Raw genomic sequence first — 25031 nt, 5'->3', positions numbered from 1 at the left:
GTATATAATGTAAAAATAAAATAAAAAAATACTTGTGGTTGAATCTTGGTCCTTTCTTTTTTCTAACTGGAATGTATACCCAGAATACAAAGTTAGGTAAGACAATGAAAGTATTTAATTTCTGCCTCTTTTAATACTGAATTATATTATAATTCATTCTGTCAGAAACGACCTTAAACTGTATTTCTCTACTTTTTCAGATTGTGACTTCCATTAGAGTTGATGACATAAGTTTTTCTTAATTATACAGGAATAAATCAAAAGTAATAATGCAGCAATCTGTGGAATTAGTCTGGATATACAACAACTTAATTGGAAACAGAATTTGAATCACTAATTTAATTTTTTTTAACTGCTTTTTATGTGTGTATGTGTTGCACTGCATTAATTTTATATGAAAAATATTCCAGGAGTACAAACTCACTTGTAGCTATTGTTTTTCTTTTCTTGGCTGACAAACATCTCTATATACTGTAATATAGATCACTTAGGTAAGAAATAATTTCTGGGGAAGTTACACTAGGGACAGAGGAATTTTAGGATGATACTACAACAACAGTGATGCAAATGCTTTTGATCTACCTAAGGACATCATTTTTTTTTAATTCCAGTTCATGAAATACATGTTGATTCTAGAGCCAAGACTAAGGAGTAGACAGCACATAAGAACAGAGAACTCTAAACAGCATTGAAGGAGACAGCAGTAGACATCAAAATGTCAGTGTAGTTCTTTGTTTTACTATAATGGGGTTCCTAGAAAATGCCCAGGAGCTGAAGTTCAGGTAAATCTACTCCCACAGGTCATTCTTCTTCAAGCAGTAAAACTGCCAATGCCACACACATCCTTTTTTCTTCAGTTTAAATCTATGTTTTGCAGTAGTTTTTTAATGGAAGTGTAGACAACAAAACCAGCTCTGTGGAGGGGAAAATGATGAAGACTGGATAGGCCACACACAGGCACATACAATTTGCATTTCCAAATAGTGGTGAGATGCAGTTTGTGGTCTTCAAGAAATTTTGCTTAATTTGTTATATGCTTAAAGCATTGGACAGAATAGATTTAGGAGATTGTTATCAAAGACATCTGGCAAAGATTCTACACTGTAAGCTGGACATGTATATTATTTTGAAGTTTCAGGTTTGCCACTTCCACTCCTGACTAGCAAAATGTAGTCAATCCCACAGATGCAGATTAACAGCTGGGTGGCCACATATACAGCTTCCTTCCTTAGTTCAAAGACAGAATTTCAATTCTGTTCTTGGCAACTGTCAGACAGGAAATGAAAAACTGGGAATAAAATTTTGTCTTGAGAATATTTTTACAAAATTGTATTTTTTCCCAGGGAAGAAAAATGCCAGTGGGAACATTTCCAGCTCACTCTGAATGGACTAAATCTTTTAGTCATATGAGGGTATCTTTCACCATTGACCTCTTGCCTGAAAAGCTTTCATCACCATTATTCTTATATGGCTTCTCCAGTTGCCAATACTCAGTTTGGAGACAGGAGATTTCCACAGAATGGCACAACGCTCAGCCAGGCAAATTATACTGAATACTGAAGTTCAGGGTTTGGGAACATATAGACAGTGTTTATTAGTATGGTATTCTGTAAGTGATGGTACCTTTGCATGGTCTTTTACTGGTATAATAAATATATAGGTAGGGGAAAAAAAAAAAAAAAAAAAAGCTTTTACAAGTGATCTCAGGCCCATAAACAAAAATTTGCAGCCTCCACATCTGTAGAAATTTTGTTTGCATTATGCTAGAACAAGTCCCATAGATCTACATCCTAGAATTGATATCTCATTTTAGTGGATGAATAGTGAATCCTGAGGTTCTCCAAGGCTAATTTTGTGGGCTCAGACACGTGAGAATATGGGACACATTCTTGACCCATGAGCTCAGAAACTTCCAGAAAGAAATTTTGTTAGGACCAAATCACTGCTTCTCTTACAAAAGGCTCTCAAGGCATGACAAAAGGATTGCCCCAAGAGCCTTTCTTTTACTTTAGTCATCCATCCTTATTTATCCCCAGATATGGAAGAAGTGCGAAGAGTAGGTAGGCAAGCACGTCAAAAAACTGATCCTGTGGGAACTAGAGATTTTTTTTCTGCAAGTATTGCCTTGGGGAGCTACTGCCCCGGAAGAGATTTTTAAACCTTTTCTACATTTGTGGAACACATACATGTGTGCCAAAGCTATTGATGAGAAGCCTTTACAAGAGTAGGCCCCCAAATTGTGTTATCAAGTCTGAAAATTGGAATGAAGACATAAAGTGATAAGCACAAAGCATACAGAGCTCAAACTAACAGCCTTGTGTCTTTTATTGGCTGTGTAGGCTGCAGGGTAATAAAGTTTGCTTGAATTTTTTGCTCTGCACCACAACTCTAAATGTGGACACCAAGGCTCCTCACAGACCCCTATCAGCCTGTATGGCCAGCGGGAGCTGGGGAAGTACTTCCAGACGTCTCAGCCAGCTTCATGTCCAGCCTCCCATGGGACGAGGAGGTTAGTTGCAGGAAGCACACTTGTTACACAAGATGAGCAGATGCTCTGTGTGCAGCAATAAGGTAGTCTAACATTTCACTCGCGTACCAACGCATAGAATGAAAAAGACACAGCCCCAGTTTAACTCTCTCACTTGCATATGACCAATGCAAGACAAAATGTTAGCAGAGGTTCCTGTGAGTGTGTCCTCACATACAGACACCAAACTATCCCTAGTGTTGACCTTAGAGCAACTCATAGAAGCAGGAGGAAGATAACACTCAGCAGTTAGCTTAATAATGATCTTCCATGGCAGATCTGACCAAGGCATCTCATGCTATTGCAGGAGGATCATTCACCAGAGTCCTCACCCACTGTCCTGGCAAAAAACAAAAGACAAAAAAACAAAGAAAAACAAATAGAAATGCATGGCCAGAGGAGAGTGAAGAATATGAAGCAAATCCTGAGCTCACTGTCTCTCTGGATGGTGGCTGGAGGCACTAATCATGTACATCACCAAAACCCTCACACAGGTTACTTCCCAGAAGTTTCAAGCTTACATGCTGATCCACAACTTTCAGCAGTTCTCATATAGGTCACTCCCAAAGGCTTACATACAATAACGCCGAGTCTGAAAATCCTCAAGGACCTATCACCTCAACAATAAAAGTACATAAAAAGGGAGATTACAAGCCAGAATAATTCAGTAATTAAAAGGGAAACAGCCAAAAAGTAGTTAAAAGGGAAAATACTTTATTTCTTTTTTTAACATGACAGCATAATAGCAATGGACCAACATTTTTACCTCGAAGCATTGTCCCAGCTCAGAAGAAGAAAGTAAATCTTTGTGAACATTTTAATATTAATGCAATGATTCAGCAGCACTATAAAAGAAAGTATTTTGTCTCTCATAAATGCTATGTGCACTTTACCCAGACTGTAGCATCTTACATTAGTAAAGTGTTGGCCAAGACAAAAAAAAAAAAAAAAAAAAAAAAAAAAGGTGTGTTTCTGGCACCAGTGACTACTTACATCTATTCAGGGTAGAAGAAAAAAAAGTTTAACAAATGTTTCAGCAATGCACACATGCAGTACTGCAGGTATTTATAAGTTTTAATATCCTTGGTTGGCATGCGAGGAAAGAGCTTCTTTTTTGATGATTTCTCACAGGAACAAAGCACAGACATTTTAACTCAATCATTAAGAAAAGACTAGAAAATAACAAGGTTCCATCTCTTTGACAAGGAATCCATTTTCAGACAGGCTATTAATTGAAAATGTGTTAAGTATTACTTTCAGTATCTATGCATTGTTTTAATGTAGTAATATATTAGAATTATTACACAATAGTAATATATAGATAACTTCAGTATAGTGATGTATATAAATTAGAAAATAATTCAAATGAATCCTTTTTTTTAGCACACTCCCAGTGGCAAGCCTTAGTGTCAAAGGCATATCAGACAAATTATAACTGCTCAAACTACAGTGAAAGAGAATGTAGAGAAATTCCCCAAAAGTGAAAAGAAAGTAGCTTCTGATAAGAAATGGATCTAAAGAAGGACTTCAGTTTGGTAGGCAGTTACAGACTTATACAGCAAGGCAAGCAACTCATGGACTGATGACTACTAGCTGACATGTAGTCTCCAGAACATATCCTCATGAGGACACACTGAAAAAATCATGTTTGTAGATAAGATCTTCAGCTACAAGAAGAAGGAGGAGGGAAGGGGAAAAAGAACATGACAGCTATTAATAAGTAGTCTGAAAAGTCATGAAACTAGGAGTCAGAGCAGAAGACAAAAGGGAGAAGAAACAAGGGAAAACTGTAAAAACAGAAGAGTCAGAGAACTGAAAGAAAGGACATCAAAAGGCTACTTGAGATGGAGACTGCAGAAGCAGCTTTGACAATGAAGACAATACATCTTAATTGCAGCCAAAAAATTTGCTAAAACAACCCAGAGGTTGATCTGTATGTATCAGAGCTTGATATGTCGGGCTCACGTTACGGGGAACACTGAAGGAAGCTCCAGTGGACCTGTACCTGCACATGGCAGAAGTGCAGTGCACACAGTCTCTGCAAAGTCACAACTGAACACAGTGTCCTAACGGACACCACGTAAAAAAATATCACATATTGCAGCAGTGGTAGCTACCCTTAGCAATTCTCCTCCACTGAAGATAGAGTTAATTAAATCTTACAGAAACTATTATTATTCCTTTAATTATTATTGCAAATTGGGCACAAAATTAATAAGTTAAATTCCTTTCCAAAATCTCTGAATCAAAACCGTTATTTACTTGCACAGGTATCAACAAGAATAAAAAAAGGCATCAGTGTTGAACACACGCTATGAGGCTCTGTTCCTTTTCGAAGCAATGAACTTTGTTGGACTGAGATCCTACTGAGCCCAGACAGGGAAGCAGACCCAGTTTGCATGTAGGCTACAGGGTTTTGGTGGTAAACTTTATTTCTTGACTTGATTCAATATCCTCTTTGATAGAATACTGCCAAGTTTTGCAGACCCAAAATACAACTTGCCTTTTTTGGTTAAAATTCCAGTAATAACTTGTGTCCAGTAGGATACAAAGGCCTATGTTACTTTTAAGGATAAACTATTAAATATTCTCAGTTCTTTATTACTACTTTTGTTTCTGCTGCTAATAAAAAGCCCACAGCCAAGTAAATCAAAGCATCCAGATGGAGGAGAAAAACAATTCACTCAAGAAATGGATTTCAGTTTCAGTTTTCCCAAGAAGCTTTTATAAACATTAAGGAACAAAATGTTTATGAAAAATGTCTTGTCAGTGTCCTTTAAAATGCGCCATGCTTATGGAGCATATGCAAAAATATTAGAAAGGAAATTAAGTTCCTGTAGATTCTCCATGTCATCTGGGCATTTGGAAGCCACCTGTGCACCGGCTTCAGAGTGCTTGGTAATACCTATAAACTCAGAAAGCATCTGTTAAAAGAAAAGTTTCTATCTGCTGTGTATGGGAGAGAAGCACATTGAGTAGAGTATGTTTGGTTTGGGAAATCTGTTTTTGCCTGTTAAGTGGAGTTCTCCTTACATGTTAACAGAAAGATGAACCTAATGTTCATTGCCTCATGTGGTTTTGTGTGTCCCAGGAATACTACTACAGTCTACAACTACAAGGCTCCATCTGGCTGCTCAATTAGAGCCCAACATGACAACTGATTGCTATGCAAAAGCAATTGATTAGATTTTTATGTCCCTCAACAAGCTGACTCAATTACAATTAGTATATTTTTTCTTTTTTTCTTTTTTCTTTTTTCTTTTTTTTTTTTTTTTTTGCTTTATTACTTGCTCGTTTTGCTTTTTTTCCAGCTCTGACACTGAAGTCTGTGGACTATCAAATGTCCTTGCCAAGAGGAAGTTATACCATTCTGGGAGTTTGATGTGTTGTGAAGGGCAGTTGGATGGTTTGGCAGCAACTTTCAGTCATTTATGCTGTGTTCAGACAGAATTTTTGAATAGCCTTGTTATCTCCCTCTCCAGAACAATTGGAAGCTGAATATTAAAAACTAACTTCACGTTACTATCTGTTTATCTATGCACAACTTGTAAGTTGGCCTACTCTTCATTTTTAAAGCTCTCCTTTCGAGATGAGGTGAGCCTTATCCTGAAGTGCCAGTTTTATCACCTTTGCATAGTCTAGGAGCAAGATCCAGGGAAAAGAGGCAAGCAGGGACTGTTAGCTTTGCAGACCTGTTACACGCAGTATTCAGGTTACTTCCCACATCTTCTGGAAGAATTGCCTTCCAAATGAAATTTGTCTGGTTTCTACTGATGCCCTGAGAGGAGAATTAGGCCGAGGATTTCTCCCAGCATTATGCAGATTTGCAGTGAGCTAAAGGGTAAATAAAGCTTTTTCTCTCCTGTGTATCCTGTGCTTGAGGGTGACATTTATGTGTTTACAGAGATTGGAGACAACTATAATTACTCTCCCATGTCCAAGGTGCATGAAAAGACAAAAACATCATCAAAGCTGCCCCTTACCTGCTCTGACCATTAGAACTCACCAGAAGTATGGAAAGACAAATCACAAAGGAGGAGGAAAGGAATAAAATTGCTTATGACCTGCTAGAGACATGGCATTTTTCTAAATCTGGAAACCTGGTTCAGATCCAAAATTCCTCTTATCCTGCCTGATTCAATGGGGTTTTAACTCAAATCTACTTCCACTAAAAAAGAGACAAAGTACAGTGGGGTTCTGTCATCCTTCATGTCCTATCCCAATCCTCCCAAATCTAAGACTGCCCTGTTTTAAAATAGTTTCTAATATCATTATCATTATGCAGAGATATGGTAGATCATTTCTCCGTATACTGTAAGGCAAATACCTCCTTTTCTTACAACTGAATAATGCTACTTGAGGAATCATTAGGAAAACCATTTTGCTTACAGTCTTATGTGTATAAAGTACACACACCCCAACAGCCAGAGGAGACCCTTCCAGCCACTGAACCAGTAATATAACCCTCTGCTGCTTTCCTGCTTGCTGCTGTGTACAAGTCAAGGAGTCTGCATATCAGCCATTACTGTAGAGGAGACACAGGAAGATAACTGGTTCTCCCCACTCTACAATTCAGTCTTCTTGCTCCATAGCCTGGTTTTGAATTTCTGTTTTCAGGAGTTCCTAATGATGGTTTCCCTAATTGCTCTTTGCAGAAAAGCAGAGTCAGGATGCACCTTTATTTCAAAGCTATCTTTGAACTTCATCATTACTTCGCTGTGTACTTGGAACAAGCCTCGCTGTTGCTTCAGGCAGCCCTCCCAAAGCCCCAAGGACACCTGCCTCTCTTGCGTTCTTGCTGAGCTCTCTTAAAAGACAGCCAGACTTGCCAGGTCCTGCAGCTCTGTGATTATATGCAACGCAATTTTAGGTCAGCACAGGGCCTTCTTTGCTTCCTGGTGCTGGAGATCACTGGCTTTCTCAAACCCTTCATTCATGAATTCATCAGCAAGCGTGATTAAAGCACCTGGCTGGATAAAGAACAGTTCACCAAAGAACCTAGGAAGAGGAGAATAAATAGAACCATTTTTATATTCAACAATAATGTATTTTTTCAATTAGCATTTTAATATGAAAATGAAGCATTGTAACATGAACTTCTCCAAGAGAAATCAATTCAAATAGTCCTGCAGAAAAGCTGTTTTGTTTTTTTCTTCAAGGTAAGACAGAAGCAGAGGATCTGAAGTCAGAGGAGTGAACCCACAGAGTAACAAGAGCCCAGGGGAAAACACTGGCAGAGTTAATTTTGCAGGCTAAACCCCAGTCAACACTTAGCCCTTCACCTGTGAATGAGTGTTGCCTAACTCACATCTGGGGCATTGCAGAGGGGATCACAGCACATGGAAGGTTTATACAGGCAAACTGACCATAACTTTAATTAAAAGCTAGCAAATTCAAAGCTGAAGCTTAGCACAGAGTTGGACTAAGAAAGCGTAGCATTCTTGCAAAGGAGTGGAATAACTACTGTTTCATGTCTGCCTTAGGCAGTAGCACAAAGATGCTAAGTACCATTACATTCTGATTGTTTTAAAGCATATTTTGTTTTTGTAGGCAAGGCTGATATGTTAAGCCCCAAGATCTCTTCTACCCAGAGAGCATTATTAGACTTGTTCCACTGTGGGGGAGCCCCAGAGGTCTCGGTCTAATATGTGGCTGTTCAAGTTGCCCCTCCTTTTCTGCAAGTGGGAGATTCATTCTGAATCACACCAGCAGACCTTACTAACAAAATCAGTCTCACTGTTTTTTAATCCCATTAGACCTGCAGAACCTACCAGCTAAGAGAGCATGAGCTGGTTCCCATTCTGCTGAGGTCCCCAGAGCTTTAAAGCAGATCCTTGCAAACATACTCAGGGCAAAAAGAAGCAGTAGTAGCTGAGAAGCTCATCTGGGCTACCAAACTTGTAGAATGAAAAAGAACTCAGACTTGGGAACAATAGAGATTTCTCCTGCAGAAACTGAAAAAGCTGAAAAAGATTATTCCCACATTACTACAACCACAAGTCCCCTTTAGTAAATATCAGCTAAGCCTTTTCCTAGCTGAAGGTCACGCGGCTGATGTTATCTGGAACCTCAGGATTTAGAGTGAATGAAAATATGTAACTTTTTATCAGTAGCGGTGGGTGAAAAGAAGTGAATTCTCTCTTCATCTTGTATGAGTTCTTGTATGCTGTGGAGCACAGACACAGTCGAATCCTTATTCCATCAAATTCTATGGGCCTTTTGTCATTGGCATCAGTCGAGGAGGGATTTCTCTTACAGTGATTAATGCTAGATGTGTCTTATTACTATATTTAATTGAATAAATAGCACAAGAACGAAAGAGAATCAAGTCTCATCTACTTAGGAAACATGACACAGGATCACTGCTATTTGGCAGTGCCCAACCTGCAAAGAACAGAATGAAGGATAAGTAGCAGGTAACATCTGCAATACATTAAAGTTATCATCAACATTTTTCAGGTCTAATTATATTGTCAAAGCACCAGTTTCACCAAAGATTATATGGGTAACAGTACCAGTATTGCAACCTTTTGCAAATAGTAACACTCTTCAATCCAGAGTGTTTTGCTGCAGTATACAGTTGAAATTTAATTTCTCCACCATATGAAAAATTGAAATACTTAAGTAATAACATTCAGCAACATCATCTGCCATCTGATAGTGCACAGAAACTGGGCAATTATGTTTCGCCTCAGGTGGCTAATAGGCCCATTTCAAATTTCAGGCATTATCAGATAACAACACTGCCTGCATCTGAGTATGTTATTATAATTATTAACCGTAAAGAATTGGGGGGGGTGGAGAGGGAAGAGGGGGAGTAGGATTGTTTTTAATTATTTAATTTTGAAGTGCAATAAGATAAGTTCATTGCTCCCCATGAGCTAACATTCAGAGACCAAGTGCTGGCATTGCTGCAAATTTAACTCAGTTCAAACTGACTTGTTTTCAGATTTATAAAACCTTGTCATTGCTTTTTGGAATAAGTAGGTCTCTGAGCAGTGAGACTTGCCTAGAAACATTGCATTGGATTAAAAATTGTAATGGGAACAGAAACTCTGAGGAATCTTCCATTAGAAGCCAGTTTATTTGTGATACTGTATTTAAACACTGCTTCAGTGTTCCTGTTTTAGATCCACAGATGTATTTTAATTACCTGTCATTCAAACACTTCTAAGGATGTGGATTTTCAAAACTGGGATGGAATAGACAGAACCTACATGAAATCAAAAATACCCTTTACACATTTATAAATGCCCAAATGTAGGCCCAAAATATTCATTAGCTTAGAAAGAGCGGAACGGGCTAGTGGGATAAGGGCCCTTCGTCTGGTAAAAGTTGCGTTGGAAGCCAGCACTTTGCTTTCATGGCCTAGACAAAAATAAGTAAAGGCAATCTGCAGCCATTTTTGACAAATTTCACATCCTCCATTTCTGTACCCAGAGCAAAAATGATATTACAGCTAGGCGAAACGTAGCTTTAGGTTTTGTAGCTTTATAAATGCTTCAGTGCATGGAAGGAATATTTTTTCCTCCTACCAAAAATTCAATAAACAAAGTAATGTAGCGCAGAAATTAATATTAAGTTATAGAATCCAGAGGTTTCCACATCTCTCTGTTTGCTGTGATTCTGTGATACTGGTATTTTTCAAAGCTCATGCCTCAGAGATGCCACGCAAAGTGCTTTTACTAATTGCTTTTTTAAAAAAGTAATTTTCTGTGGTTCTGTAGCAAAAGCTTTGGAAATAGTGAGGTGAGTTTACCCTTTGGACTCAAACAAAAGAGGACATAAAATGACTGACTAATGATTTAAAGCCCTTTCATTATTTGGTAAGACTGCTTATTTCAATTCTCAAAGGTCACTGAGTGCATGAAAACACAATTCTGCATGAGAGTTATGACTGCTGTGTACAAAATGCACTTAACACAATTCAGCAAAAAGCAAAGAATGAGAAGGGAAAGCAGTTAAAAACATACATTTTCCTAATCAATCCGGAGTCAAACACTTCACCATTTGAACAGCCACCATGACTCACATCAAACCCGCACTTTCATGCTTGCTCCAGTCCCACCACCTTCCCAACCTCCATATTAATCATTTCAAAAGCCAACTTCATTCCTCTTCCACTGTCATACTTCGATGACATTGTATGTGCTACAAATAACAGCATGTTTCTGAAAAATACTCAAGAATTTAGTTTTCATGAGTGTCTTTCTCTATAAATATTTCACTTCTCATAAAAGATATTTTATAATTAGAAAAACAAAAGAAAAATCCACTGCCATCTGTGGTATTAGATAGTGAAGGAAGATGTATTGCAGACGCAAGTCACTGGACAGCAGGGCACTGCTCCTCTGGATCATTCAACAGCAGAGCTGCTCTATCTCCCTGAAGGCTGCCATACTTGCTAAAATATGCCACTTTACATTTTTCCATTAACTAATCTTAACTACACATGAGGATTTAGTTATAAGGCAAAAGGCTAATAGATTACAAAAAGATCCCTGACTCAGCAACAGCTGGTCTGATGAAGAACAGGATCCCCTTCTGAGCCAGCAGGGCACTTTCACAAAATACCCTCTTATGCATCGAGCGGTCAGTGCCAGAGCTTTGTGACTGCTCCTGTATTTTGGGAAGCTGGGCAGCAGTCTCAAACACTTCACTCCTGAACTGCCTCAAAGATTTCATGACCCACCTAGCCTCACCTTTGCAGTCAGACCCTATCAGAACGAAAGGACTCAATAAAGGAGCGGATTCTCTCTGGCATCGATAGGAAATCACTCCTCAGTGCAGTCCTACACTGAGGTAAAAAGAAAGGAATGCTTACACACAAAAAAGAATTATGGTGCAATGACCAAGCCAACTAGTTTTTTAATACAAATTTCCTTAGTATTGTTTCAAATATTGAGGGAAACAGTAGCTATCATAACTGTCTATCAGAAAAGAGCAGGAAAACTGCTGGTACTAGGGAGAAAGATATGCTTTATTTAGGCTTACAAAAACTGACCACACAAGTAATAAGATACTCATGACATAATAGATACTCATATAGATAATAGATAAACAAAAAAAAACCATATTGAATTATAATCTTCAGTACAGAGGTGCTGAGATTGTAACCTCTGTGAGGCAAGGCCAGCCTATTTTACCCGTGTCTGTACGAAAAGGCTCATACAGAGCAATCCTGCCCCTGCCAAGGGGTCTGAGAAGCTGCCACAGCACAAAAATCCCCACATTGCAGCAAGTGATGGTCATTTAACACTCAATGCGAGTCTTGCACTAAAATCATATATTACCAATTAACACAGCGGCTAAAGGATAGTACTAGAGTGCAGGTCAGGAACAGTTTGAGTATATGAATGATATGTTTGTGGTTAGGTGTTGACAGTGTGACTTTCTAACAACCACTGAACGTTTGTATGAGTACTTTTCAGGGCCTCACTGTGTAGTTTTTGAGTTTGATATAGGCAGTTATTTAATGCTTCAGCCTTTCAGTGCCACACGAGAGGTAAGTGGAAGGGCTGTAGAAATTTTCCATTACTGCAGAACACTGCAGCTCAGCAAACCCTTTTATTAAAGTACATTATTGATAGGGTATTTAGCAAATTCTGAATAGCAGATTACTTGCTAGTTCCCAAACACACCATATATTGAATATTAAGATATTCAACCTGATTTGCTCTGAAATAAAAGTAAATCACATCACATCTTTTAAAAAAACAAATGCAGGAATAAAACTATTTACTCTAGAGAAACAAATCTCCTAAGACTTGGAAATCTTGCTCTCTCTCCCTCCTCTCCTCCCCAGTATTTTGAAATGGCAGTGGCCCAAGATACAGTAATCCAGTTTGTTCAGTGACCAAACACTCTCTCATGCCTGCAGGATCAACTTGAGCTGCAGCACAGCCAGAATTAATTCATAAAGCTGAAATCTGAGCACCCTCTGAAAGTTGCAGTACCTGGGGTGCCTGAAATTCCATTATCTCTCTCTGTAAGTGGTGAATCTCAAGAGGTGGAATCACTTTTTCCCTGGCCTGTTTTCAATGGCAACATGTCAGGTTTTAATTGCTTAAAAGGGTCTTAAATTTAAAATACTTTTCCTAGGTTCTTGGATAATTTAAATCCTTGACTAGTTCATTAAAAGGCCATTTGTGATGAGGCAGGCTGGCACATCTCTCACTTAACACACTTAGATGAGCTAGGAAGAGAAATAAACAAACAGCATTCCCTCTCCGCTACAGTGAGCACAAATGTCTCTGAGCTCCCACAGCGGTGGAACAGGGGCAGGAACGGGTGTACTCTCGATGAAGGGCTCAATTCTTTCTTGAACAAATATATAAGGTGAAATCCTGGCTTTTGTGAAGTCAGTGGTAAAATTCCCATAGCTTTCAATGGGACCAGATTTTCTCTCACAGTAACTCAATTAGTTCCAGAGGGTTCCTACAGCGTGGAGCCTTTGAAGGGGCAATGTAAATAGATAGCTGATCCATAAGGGTCCAATATAGCTCAATGGAAAAACATAAACCCAATAGCGTAACAACATGCAGTAGATGTATGCTTTGGCTAGATGCCTTCCTCAGTGTTTTGTATTTTAACTGTGCATTCTGTTTGTGTGTATGTATTACTTTAAAATGATTAGATACAGTAGTGGAAATGTGATTTAAAGGAGCATTCAGGAGATCAGTAGAAATCAGTTTCCTGATGAATGGAAATGGCCTTCTAATAAAAATGGAAAAGATTTATCCTCAAGACTTTTGGGACTGACTTTGAGAGAGAGAGAGAGAGAGAGAGAGAGAGAGAGAGAGAATGGTAATTGTCTAGTAGGAATAGCCTCTTGTACAGGTTCTGTTTTCTATACAAAATTCATCTAAGAAGTTTACATTTTTTAAGCAAATTTTTGGAAGAAAAAATAGGAACATATCATTAGAAAAGCTCAGCTCACATCTAATGAGTATATATGTATGCATGTATGTATATGAGTAGGTAGTACCTGTAGACCCTGCACTCACTATTCATGTGTATACCCAGCAGTAATGAGACCCATAATGCAGCCACCCATATCATTCGTACACAGGCGTACATATGCTGTGCACGCATACCTCCCGAATGCTGCAGACCCTGACCAGACATTTCACCAGCCAGCACTGCTTGCAGAATTCCACTTCTTAATTTCAACCATTTTATTAATAATTATACTTGGCACTTCTATAGCTTATTACAGGATAACTGATACTTTTTGGATACTGAGAGGCTTTCCTTTACAGAAAGGCCATACGTTTGTGGTGTCACAGTTTCTCCCCACAAGCTTGGCACTGTACAACGATAAAATGTTTTGGTCTGCAGTTCAGCCTAGTCTTGCGCTATATGAATGTTAGATGCTGCTGATAGCTCTAGTGAATTTTTCAGGTATTTGACTTTTGACTCTTAGGTAACTGCAAAGTGAAATTTGGGTGCGTGTTACAGCTTACCAGAATGTATGGCATTGAAGCGTGACTGTTCATTTCCAAATGCTCTAGGTATTTATATTTTCCTGATTTACTTCTTTCCATCACAGTTTAAATTAAACAGTCGGTTTAGCTGCTCTTCCCACATTTCCCAAGGAGAGTGAAATAGGAAGTCTGTCCTTTGTGACACTCTCTTATTTGTAACATGTCTTATTCCTTCCCCCCTTTTGAAAACTCCCTCCACCTTGGATAATGTATTCAATAAAAGCAGTGTCTTTTTGCTTTCTTCTTGTATTAACAGATTAAATTTTACTGTTTTCCTTTTCTTACTTTTCTTTTGTACCGTTGCTGTACTATACAACAAAACACTGAGAAAACAATCCATCTCTGCAAAGGTTGCTTGCTACTAAACCTAATACCTATTTGAACTGCTGCTTCTTTTTCTTGAAGGCTCATGTTTGTCTTTAATTAAAGGGAAAGGATATGCATGATGCATTGCTAGCTCTATCTGATCTTTACTGTTTGATCCCATCCATTCAGATATAAATGTTCTCTTGTCCATTCAGACACTAAATCAATGTAACAAATCCAAAGGTCTACTGCAGTATTCATTTGTTTATGGGATTTTTTCTTTTCTTTCCTTTACAGAATGTGTCGAAAAAGTGATAGGAAGATAGTTGGGCCTTATGGCTTAAATATTTAAAACACAACATAGCAAGACTAGATCGGTCCTAGGGAATTCAGAATGCTTTACAATGCCTTGCAAACACCTATATTAGGAAAGCATCAGACCTGAAGAGTTAAATATTAAAAGAGAGATTACTTGAGGCTAACCCAACCTTCCTCCCAGTGAAGGCAATACTAATACACCCAGAGGATTACCAGTCTTAATAGAGGCTAAATGTATCCATGTCTGCCTAGCTCTGCTTTCACCCTATACTTCATTCCATGTTCCCTATCAGTCTGTTTTACCATAGCACTCTTTCTTCAGACATTAATTGAATCATAACTTACAGCCTCCTCTCTCCCCCAAATAATCAGAGTCCTCCCAGAGACAATGTCTTTTCTGCTTTGGTTTTAAAATTTTCCAGTTAGATCTGTAATATGAGATGAAACTGCATTTCTATATCTTCTCCTGCTGGCTCTCCCACCTTTCCTTCTCTGCAGCTTTACATGGTAAGCTCACAGCATTTCTTTTAAGCAGGGTCTTGCTAATCTCCTCAGTTCAGCCCTGTCATGTTAGGCCCCTCAGGGTGGATCACACCAGAGTAGGGAAGAGAAGGAATCTAATAAGTCTTGAACAGAAGATATTTTACTAATTTGCCTAGTTTCTCTTTTTAAAAATATTTTCTTCAAATTGCTTAATGTCTTCTTCATATTGCAAGTATATTTTGTGTTGGAGTCATTTGTGAAATCCCTGCTGAAGAATTCTATCTTGAAAATTAGCCAGCTGGGGACTAAAATAGTTAGGAAATAATATCATTACAATGCAGTAATGTGTTAAAAGTGCCATTATAGCTTTGTAATTCCTCCTGTTCTCATATCTTTGGCCTGCTATATTCCAATTTTTCTTCGCACTAAAGGAATTGCTATAGCAACATACCTTCAAACACATATGATTAATATTTTATATGCCCGTGACTGACTAGATATTTGTTTTAGACATAGCATATTGAAAAACAAGATAGAATGCCTGCCATGAATCCATAGAACAGAAACTGATTTACACGGGGAGAAAAATAAATCATAAATTGAATAAGAACAAGAGAAAATACAATTTCAGACATTCAGAATACATGCAAGTTGATAAAATATACTGCAGTGCTTTGATCTGTATCGTATATTAGTGTTATTCTAAAGAACACTATATCACAAGCCATTTTAGTATTATATCAAAAATGGTATTTTCTTCTCTTGGGAAAATAACTGCCTCGCTTACCTTTTTTTCACTTGTGGATAGATGCCTCAATCTTACAGTCAGATTTATGCGAGCATACTACTTATTCTTAGATCCCAGGGAAGATGTCTCACACTGGGAACCCAAGAAGTGATCATACTTTGCAAATTTAACCTTAAATGCATCACTGGGCCTACTGTCAAGAAGGTGTGAATATTTGTGCCTCCCCCTAACTTCAAGCTTCACGGCTGCTTAATATCAGTCACGATTTCGGATTACTGACTATAGCCACCATTCCTGGTTAGGATAGGCAATTAGAAGCAAGTACTTTGCCATTTTAGTCTGAAGAGCTAATTATGCAGAATTTACCATTAACCAAATATGATGACAGTTATTGAAGTCTCGTTGCACTTCTTGTCAAAAGTCAGCTGGTTTGCATGACGCGTCTAATGGTAAATTCCCTTTCTTCTAAGATAAAAAGCATCAAGCTCTCTCCCACTGCAGTTAGAAATTTTGTCTTTTAAAACTCAATAATAATAATAATAATAATAATAAAGTTGAGACATGCAGTGAATGAGGCAGTTGTCAAAAGTAAAGCTGCCTTATTTGCTATGAATTAAAGTAGCCATTGTTCACAGGCTCAGCAGGAGGTCTATGCTCCACATGCATTCACTTTAAATCTTTAAAATGGGGTGTTGGAAGCAAGTCAGCTTTTACCATGCAAAGATTAAATTTCACTCTATAGATACTGCAGAGTGGTAAATAGAGAGGTTGGTCAGGGAAACTGGGAAGTGTCTGTAGAGTTCCTGACCTTCTCATTCATTTACCAGTTTGTGCACCTCAGTTCATTCCTGCCAAACAAACTCCTGCAACATGCACTTTACGCACATGCTTAAAGTGTTTTGCACAATGCAGAAGTCAGAGGGTTTGTCATGTGGAACATGGAAAATGAACAGGGGGCAAATGGTGGCTGGACTTCCAAAAAGCAATGTCCAACTTGTACTGCAGAAAAGGCCAAAGCTCTCAGGAAAAATACTGAAACCTGATACTATAAAGTACAGGAAACAGGGGATATCACTGAAATTGGAGAGGCTATTTCACTCTAACATTTCTAAAGTTGGGAATGATTGCTTTGCAACTTTCATATTTTCTGCTGCCAATTTATCGATAGGATACATATTGCATGTAGTGCCCATGTGCCATCCTGTGGCCCATACTAATCTGATAGTGCATGTTTATGGCTCTTTCCAGATTATGATAAATACACCTTCTAGATACTTACAAATAGAAACACCTCAAATAAACTGTCTTAAATGCCACTTACAGAGCCTCTTATGTTGACAGCTTTCCTGAAAGATCAGGTTCTTTTAAAAGCACTGTGTTTCTGCTGACAATCTCACAGCTTGAGTGAAATAGTAAATTTGTCTGCCAATATCACATGTCTTTTCAGTTTATACAGTTTATACTTATACCAAGCAGACTCTATTGCTGACCAATTAAATGGACAGATAGCTATATGGATGAATTTTCTATATAATTGCATATAAACAGCTCCTCATCCTTTTATCTGAACACCTACCTCTCATGCCCAAGTGCTCAGATCATTTAACAAAAACTCATGTTCTCAGGGTTTTGTGGGCTCACAGCCTTTTGTAGGCTTTCAACATTGATGCACCATGAGACAAGACAGTTGCAAACAACGTCCCCGGCCAGTCTTTCTATGTCATAATTGCTAAGCTCAGATTTTGACAAACCTAAGGTTCAGGAAGCCATTCAGCATCAGACAGTCACATAACTTGTGTCTTTGTTTTCCTTCCTGGCAATGCTGACTCGCGTTTTACAAATAACTGCCCATGGTCCTACACAACCTCTATCCACCCATTTGTCCAAGCTCTAGAGTCCCTCCACCTCACCCCCATTCTTTCCAGAAGGAAAAGAGCAAGATAAAAAGAGAGAAAAAACTCTCCCTACACACTTCAACATGCAAAACTAGGTTATCTGACAACTGTTACTTTAAATGGATGTGGTGAGGCTGAAAGCCTGAACTGAAACAAATGATAAACAGGAGTCATCAGTGATGGAAGGCAAAGAAATGAACTGAAGAGGTGAGGGAGTTTTAACAGACAGAAGAGGCAAAGTCTTCCTGACCCACTGCTGCTGGCTTTTCTGGAAGACAAGAAGCTTTATCTGAGCAGTTCTTGACCACGGATCTTTCACTTGAGTGTTGACTGCCAGTTGCATCCTGATCTGGGGGAACCAAGGGAAGAACGGAATAATGCAATATACAAAAAGCAGAGAGACACACACCGTCCCCTGTGTGATCCATTGCACAGGGTCTGTCCCTCTTGCCATCACACACCTCACACCATCCGTCCTCACTGAAGAATACAAGAGGCTGCAAGCAGGCAAAATGACAGCTTCATCCTGTCACTTCCAGGTTATGTGCTTTTAAAACAACATTAACAAGGGCTCTCCTTTTCTTTTTCCCCAAAAACCAAAAGGGGCTGAGGGAGGCAGAACTACAGTCAATTGTTCATCAGAGATTCAAGCCCTGAAAAATAGGGGCATTTTTCCTCTTCAGTTATATTTTATCTTGATGTTATTTTAAAATATTCTAAGCCAACTACCTATTCTACCCCATGTATCTGACTACTATCTTTACACTGTCTGTAAACAATGATCAAGAGGATTATAATAATGCTGTTAGTTTCCCATGAAGAAGCTCTGTTCCTGAATACAAGTGCCTTTTCCAACATCCCCTTGTTATCTGCATGAAAGAGTTAAGTTGCCTATGACAGTCCCTATTGAGATAATGGTTTGGGTGAGTTTTTCTAGCCTGCTCATATATGGAGATTCCCTTTAATAATAATTCTGAGTGCCTGAATGTTGCGCTAGTTTAATGAGCAAATTCACAGCTCTCACAAAGATTTAAACTCACCTTACACCTCATGTCTAGCTGAACTGAGTGCTTGCTTTGGTTGATTACTAGAAAAACAAATTTGATGAGAAAGATCTTACTCCTAAAAAAGAAAACGGGCTTATGAGATCCTGTTCAAATCTGCAAAATAATGCATATGCTGAATATTCTGACTATTTAGAAGTACAAGGACAGAGACTCTCTTAATTGTCTCACTCCAACATTTACAGCAGGAACATACAACTCACATCAACTGCAAATCTTGCCCTATTGATTCTACACCTGCCAATTAAAAATATGCCTCTACCAGCAAAAAAACAATGTAAAGTCTGGAGTCCTTTGTAAGGCTATCAAGCATCCACCTTACAGCTTCTCTGCATCAATTTACCCAAGTCCCAAATGTGCTCTCAAGATAGCAGAAGCTTCTTGAGCTTCACTGGTGCAGAAGCAAAACATATGTGGGCTAGAACATTGAAATAGAAGCAGGCAGCCTTTAAAGTAACAGCAAATAACATTATTTCAGCAATCCTGCCTCTCTCCAATGTGAAGTAGTTTCAGACTAAGAGTATTTTTCCATGATATTGTATCTCCAGAATTATTCCAGTGGGAAGGTATGCCTAGAAATCAAAGGAAAGATGTTTTTAATCACCCTCTCATATTGTGCTCTAAACTAAAGGAGAAAGAACTGAATACTAATTGCAGAGAGCTGAGATAAATTCTGGACCATATAGGATGATCCTCTTAAATCCAGTACTGAGTGATCACTTGTGTAATGCAGGCTTGACATTTTTTCACACACTGAGACAGCCTAAGTGAATTTTGCTTGCCTGAATGGAGAGACTGAAAACTCTGGAGAACATGAAGAGACAGCTTATTTCTCACTCAAAGGCAGGTATATTCCACCTGTGATAAGAAAACAAAATGGTTCTTGCCTTCTTTACTAAAATGAATCTTCAGATCCAGGAACACTCAAATAATGGTGGAAGACCAGTGGGCCTTGATCTGCCAGAGGGGAGGACAGATATGAACACCTTGCATTTTGAAAAGTTGGAGGAAAAGTCTCATATCCTGTATTGTAGCATTTGCTCTTTCTGGCTCAGAAAAGGGGAAACAATCCAGGGAAGGGTATATAGAATTAAATTTGATCTCCAAACACTGGAAAACTGTGGGACAGAGCAACTTGGCTAGATTACCCAGAAATGCATAGATATAGGATATGGCACTCACTAAACATGCTTAGATGTTTGGTAACCGTTTCTGGAGCTTTGAAAAAATTTCCATTGTGGGAAAGCCATCTGGCAGGTCCTACACAGTTGCTCTCTGAGAAATTCTTTAAAAATATGGAGGCTGACCAATGAAGAACCAGAAGATACGTCTGCTGGCAGGGCCAAGTCTCAGACCTTTAACAATTTCAGTTTGGACTTCTGTTGCAGCTGACGAGAATAGCTGGGAGAACATCTGGACACCCCAGAAAGTTTCTGACAGGCCAATTAGCAGCTAGGAAATGCTACAACAGGGACAGTCTTCTCAAACTCTGAGCATAGATGACATCTGCATGCACATATTGTGGCCACGCTGTAAATTTTAGGCACTGTCTTGGAAACAAGATGAGAAGGGAGTGCCTCTGTGTATGTAATAAAATATGCTCAAAACCTTATGTTTGGATGTATAATGGCAACAAAGTGGTGGAGACAGCATGAGGAACACAAATAGACGTACTGTCTAATAAGTTTTGTTTAAAACTTATTGAGGGTATTCAAAATACAATTTACAGTGTTTCAGTTTACAATATTTTCTGTGTATATTAAATGTTTGTTTTATCAAGGAACTCTGTGGTACTTTGAAAATTGTCTGGAAACTATTAACACCTGCTCTTCAGAGTTTTACCCCAACCCCCCTGAGGTGTGAAGGCCTTGAGAACCCCCAGAAGAGACGGGATTATGAACAGCATGTCAGCAAAGAGTTAAAAGCGAGTGGCAGGAAGATGGGGATTTAAGGAGCTGTGCAAAACACTGTCCACACCATTATGTTAGCATAGTTTAGTTTGGCAAAAGCAAACATATTTAAACAGGATATAACTAAAATCTGCTAGCTGAAGTCTCAGTTGGTGTCCTTAACATTTTCTCGTGCATATGAAACACCAGTTCAGATTCAGCCTTACTGAAAAAGGCCTGTTGATCTCCCCTCCTCACCTTAGATCACCTTTCCTGATCACTACAGAAATGATCAGCAACAGCCTCCCCTACCTGCAGGACATCTTCTATTCAAGTCTTGCTCTAAGGTATCACATCTGGGCTCTGCCTTGATGCACGTTGTCAATCGTTTCTGCTTAAAAACCCATAGAGCCTTCCCTTCAGAGCAAAAACACTCATCCCCCACCACGAACACTGAAGCGCTCCCTCCACTGCCCTTGACAGATGTAGCCTCACCTCTCTAGAAAGCTGCTGTCTTTCTCCCAGCTTATAGGTTTGACTGTATCACACTCTCTCTTCACACTCATCCTGTGGCTTCCTTCTCTTTATCACACCCTTGTTTTCACTTCCAAAGCCCTCCACAACTAATCCCCTCCTTCAAATCATCTTCTAGGATCCAGTTAACCCCTGATGTCAGCCTTCCTATGCCACCTTCCTAAATTTTCAAACAAATGTATTTGAGCATTTCTCATGCCCTGTGACAAGCTCCCAAACACATGTTCTCAAAGTCACCTCAGTATCTTCCTTCACATTTATGTTTCAGTTGCCTCAACTTTACTTACAATTTAAGACCCAGTTCTGTACTTGTGGATGCCCTAGGGAGTTTTGTTGTAAGCACAAATAGGAGCAAGAGAAAACCTTTGTTATGAAAGACTGGGGTAGTGTTATAAACCTTAGCTGATGTTGTGGTTGCCTTGTCATCAGCATATTTGGTTGCATATTGTTTCTCTTTCTTCCAATGGAAAAAAATAAATGAGTAAAAGCTGTTTCAAATGAGTGTTTTTGTATTTAACTATGTGCAATACATTTTTAAGAATTACTGGAAGCAGTCTGGCAGAAACTAGTCTGAATCATAACCTTGAATCTGAACACCTCCTGTCCCTGAAATTCAAGGTTGAGGGAAAAGTTCAAGCTTTGAATCTCCTCAGGTTTTGATGCTGGGTTACACTCAAAACCAGAAGGGGCTTATTTTTCAAGTGCAATTTGATGTGGCCTGGGATAGCATAAATCTCACAGAACATCTGGGAAAAGTTTTGCTGATAGAAAGAACATGGAAGTATTATTTCTTGAGAAAGTAAAACATTATAAAGTTAATGTATAATTTTTCTAAAATAGTTGCCAAAATGTTGTTTGTGCAGAAGAAGAGTAGAGTTAACCTTGAAAAATCCTTTGCATCACAATCGTATCTTGCTATTTTTGTTTCTAAGAACATAAAAAAATGCCCTCTTGAGTAATACTAATAATGTCCAACAGCGGCAAAAGGACAGTGCAATTTATGGAAAACATGTGAGCCTGGCCACTTTCTATGCTCTCTTCTCCTCATCCATGCATCCAGAATGTCTGTGTTAAGGACATTATGGGACACATTCCTGACTTAGCATCTTTGCACAGACCTGCTGTCCATTAATTTGCCTAATTCCTTTCTGAAACCAGGGATGCTGTCTGGCTCTATAACTTCATGTGGCAACAAGTTACAAAAGTTCACAACTCTCTGTGTAAACACATGCTTTCTTTCATCTGTTTTAAACCAATCGCCAACTAGTTTAAAGCACCCTGAAGTCCTGTTATTGTGGAACCTGGTGAATAATACTTCCGTACTTGCCTTATCCACTGCCTTTATGATTTCATAAGTCTTGATTACATCCCCCTCGACCCCAGCCTTCTCTCTAAGTAGAACAGTCTCAGAATTTCTAGCATCTCCTTGTAAAGTACCTGCTCCATCCCTTTGAACAGTTTGTTGTTCTCCTCTGTACCAGCTCCACTATATCCTTCTTGAGATGTGGCAATCAGAACTATACACTGTACTCAAGATGTGAGCACACCAAGGTTTTATATAACAGCAGTCTGACTCCCTCCATCTTCCTCTCAATCTCCTTCCTGACGATGCACATTTTTTTCAGCTACTGCTGCCTGTCGAGCTGATGATTTCAGACCTGTCAGGTTCAGGCAACTGAGATCTCCTTCCTGAGTCACAACTGCCATTTCTAAGTTTAACATCAGGAAGGAGGCACATTTAGATTATTTTATTCCTAAATGCACTCTCTCTTATTTATCAGCATTGAGACTCATTTGCTCCCTTTTTGGCCACGCGCTTAGTTTTGTGAGGTCCTTCTGAAGTTCCTTGCCATTTGCATGGCATCTGATTGCCTGAAAGAGCTCAGTATCCACTGCAGCCTTGGAGATTGCACTGCACACTTCCAGTGCCACATCACTGATGAAGATGCTGAATAAAGGTGGTTTTAGCACTGGTCCCATTGGGACCCCAGTGCTGACTCATCTCCATCATGAAAAGTGACCTTTAAATTCTGCTATTTGCTTTAAGTCCTTTACCAGGTTTCAGTCCATAAATGACCCTTTCCTCCAAACCCATGGCAAGTCAGTTTCTGTAATAATCTTTGGCATGTACAGTTTTTTGAAACTCCAAATTATGTCCCCAAGGAAGTCCTTCACCCCTGTGCTTTTTAACATGCTTATTGACACCCTCCTAGAACTCCAGCAGGCAACTGAGACAGGACTCCTCTTTGAAGAAGCCATGCGCCTTTCCCAGCAGACAATGTTCTCAATGTTTTATTCTCTTTTATTGGATCCACTAGCTCATCAGACTGAAATCAGACTTACTATTCTGTAGTTATACCTAAAGACTTTTGAACCAGACTGTTGCATTAAACAAAGACACTTAATTTCCACACACCTTATTCTCAGTGATTTAGTCATATCGGGGAGATGGGTAAATCATGCAAGTTTCCTGAAGTTGTGGCACACACTGAAATGATTTTAGTACATTGATTAAATAAGAAAAAGGGAGGCCAGCTCCAACAAGTGATCACACCCACTTAATTTCATTGCTAGGCAAAGAAAACAAAAACAAAATAAACCTCACAAGCTTTACAGCTTTGTAGTTAAACTGGAATTAACATCCTGATGTGATCCCATCACTCCAGTCAGAATTCTCAACTTGTACACACAGGCTCCCCTTATTTCTGCAAGAGGCAGTCATTCTTCTATTTTAAACCCTAATGTTGCTCTGCTATTAATTTTTCTTTCTCCACTACCTTATTTTCCATTCACCCATCAATTTCTTCTTGCCTTCCACATTTCTTACCTTTTCAATCTTTCCCCTGAAAAAAAAGAACAGCAAAAATATTAAATGGTAACATTTAATAAAAATGGCCATTATAAAGAGAAGATATTTCCTTCTGTTACTAGAAGAAATTTACCTTCCATGCATACTTGAAAATCAAAGTGCTGAGAAAAACTGGTTATTTACTGAGAAAATACTATGCTTTCAAAGGCAGTAAGAACAAATCTAGGCAATACGAAAAAACCTTACTATTTTGAGCTCTTACAAACATGCCTAATTGAGCTAAAGAATGTGTGATGGTCTAAATTTTCAAAGAAATAGGTCTAATACTGGACAAATATTCACGCACACATACTTACATAGGCTATAGTGAAGTTACATGAATCGATGCTCTAATGGCTTGGCCTCCCTATCCTTGCTGGTGAAAATAATGATGCAGTATCCAAGACTATCTTTTGGGGGTTCACTTCACTGTATTTATCAGTCCTGACATTTCACCCAACCAGTGCAGTAGGAAAGACTATTAAGAGCACAGCACAAATAGCCTGTATTCCCAAGAGCATATTTTAATCAGAAAGAAAAACAATAACTGAAAACTCTACTAGAAAGGGCCTCTGTGTGGGTGAAATATCACAAAGCTGTATGGAAGAGCTTTGCTTGCTGCTGCCAGGCAGATTCTCTGGGTGCAGAAGGAAGCAGACACTCACCTGCCACCAGTCGAAGTCCATCCTCTGATCCTCTGGAGTCGTGCAAAGAGGTGCTGAGGACACACGGCCCTTTCCTTCCTGGCTCCCATTGCCTCCATGGCTCTGGATTAAAAAGAAAAAAAGAGCTGATTATTGCTTTTCAGCTAAGAGGAACCAGCATCTATGGAACTCCTCAGGTTTTATTCCATTAATGCCATTAGTTCCATTTAATTGCATTTAATTCCATTTTCTTAGTAAACAGTACTAGAAATATACCTTCCATTCATAT

General features: G+C 38.9%; 1 long non-coding RNA gene across 1 annotated transcript in view; it reads right to left on the bottom strand.

The window, feature by feature from the left end:
• Nucleotides 1-5801: 5801 nt before the first annotated feature.
• LOC135327532 (uncharacterized) overlaps nt 5802-25031 on the bottom strand; it is a 69747-nt gene continuing 50517 nt past the window's right edge. The window contains exons 4-6 of the long non-coding RNA XR_010387802.1: nt 24764-24865; nt 24078-24093; nt 5802-7525 (exon numbers count right to left, since the gene is read on the bottom strand). This is a non-coding gene — a long non-coding RNA (uncharacterized LOC135327532). The remainder of the gene's footprint in view (nt 7526-24077; nt 24094-24763; nt 24866-25031) is intronic.

This window comes from Dromaius novaehollandiae, chromosome 2 (genome assembly GCF_036370855.1).
Source record: "Dromaius novaehollandiae isolate bDroNov1 chromosome 2, bDroNov1.hap1, whole genome shotgun sequence".
Taxonomy (NCBI): Eukaryota; Metazoa; Chordata; class Aves; order Casuariiformes; family Dromaiidae; genus Dromaius; species Dromaius novaehollandiae.
Note: the sequence above shows the minus strand (reverse complement) of the source record. Positions and strands in the feature narration are given on the sequence as shown.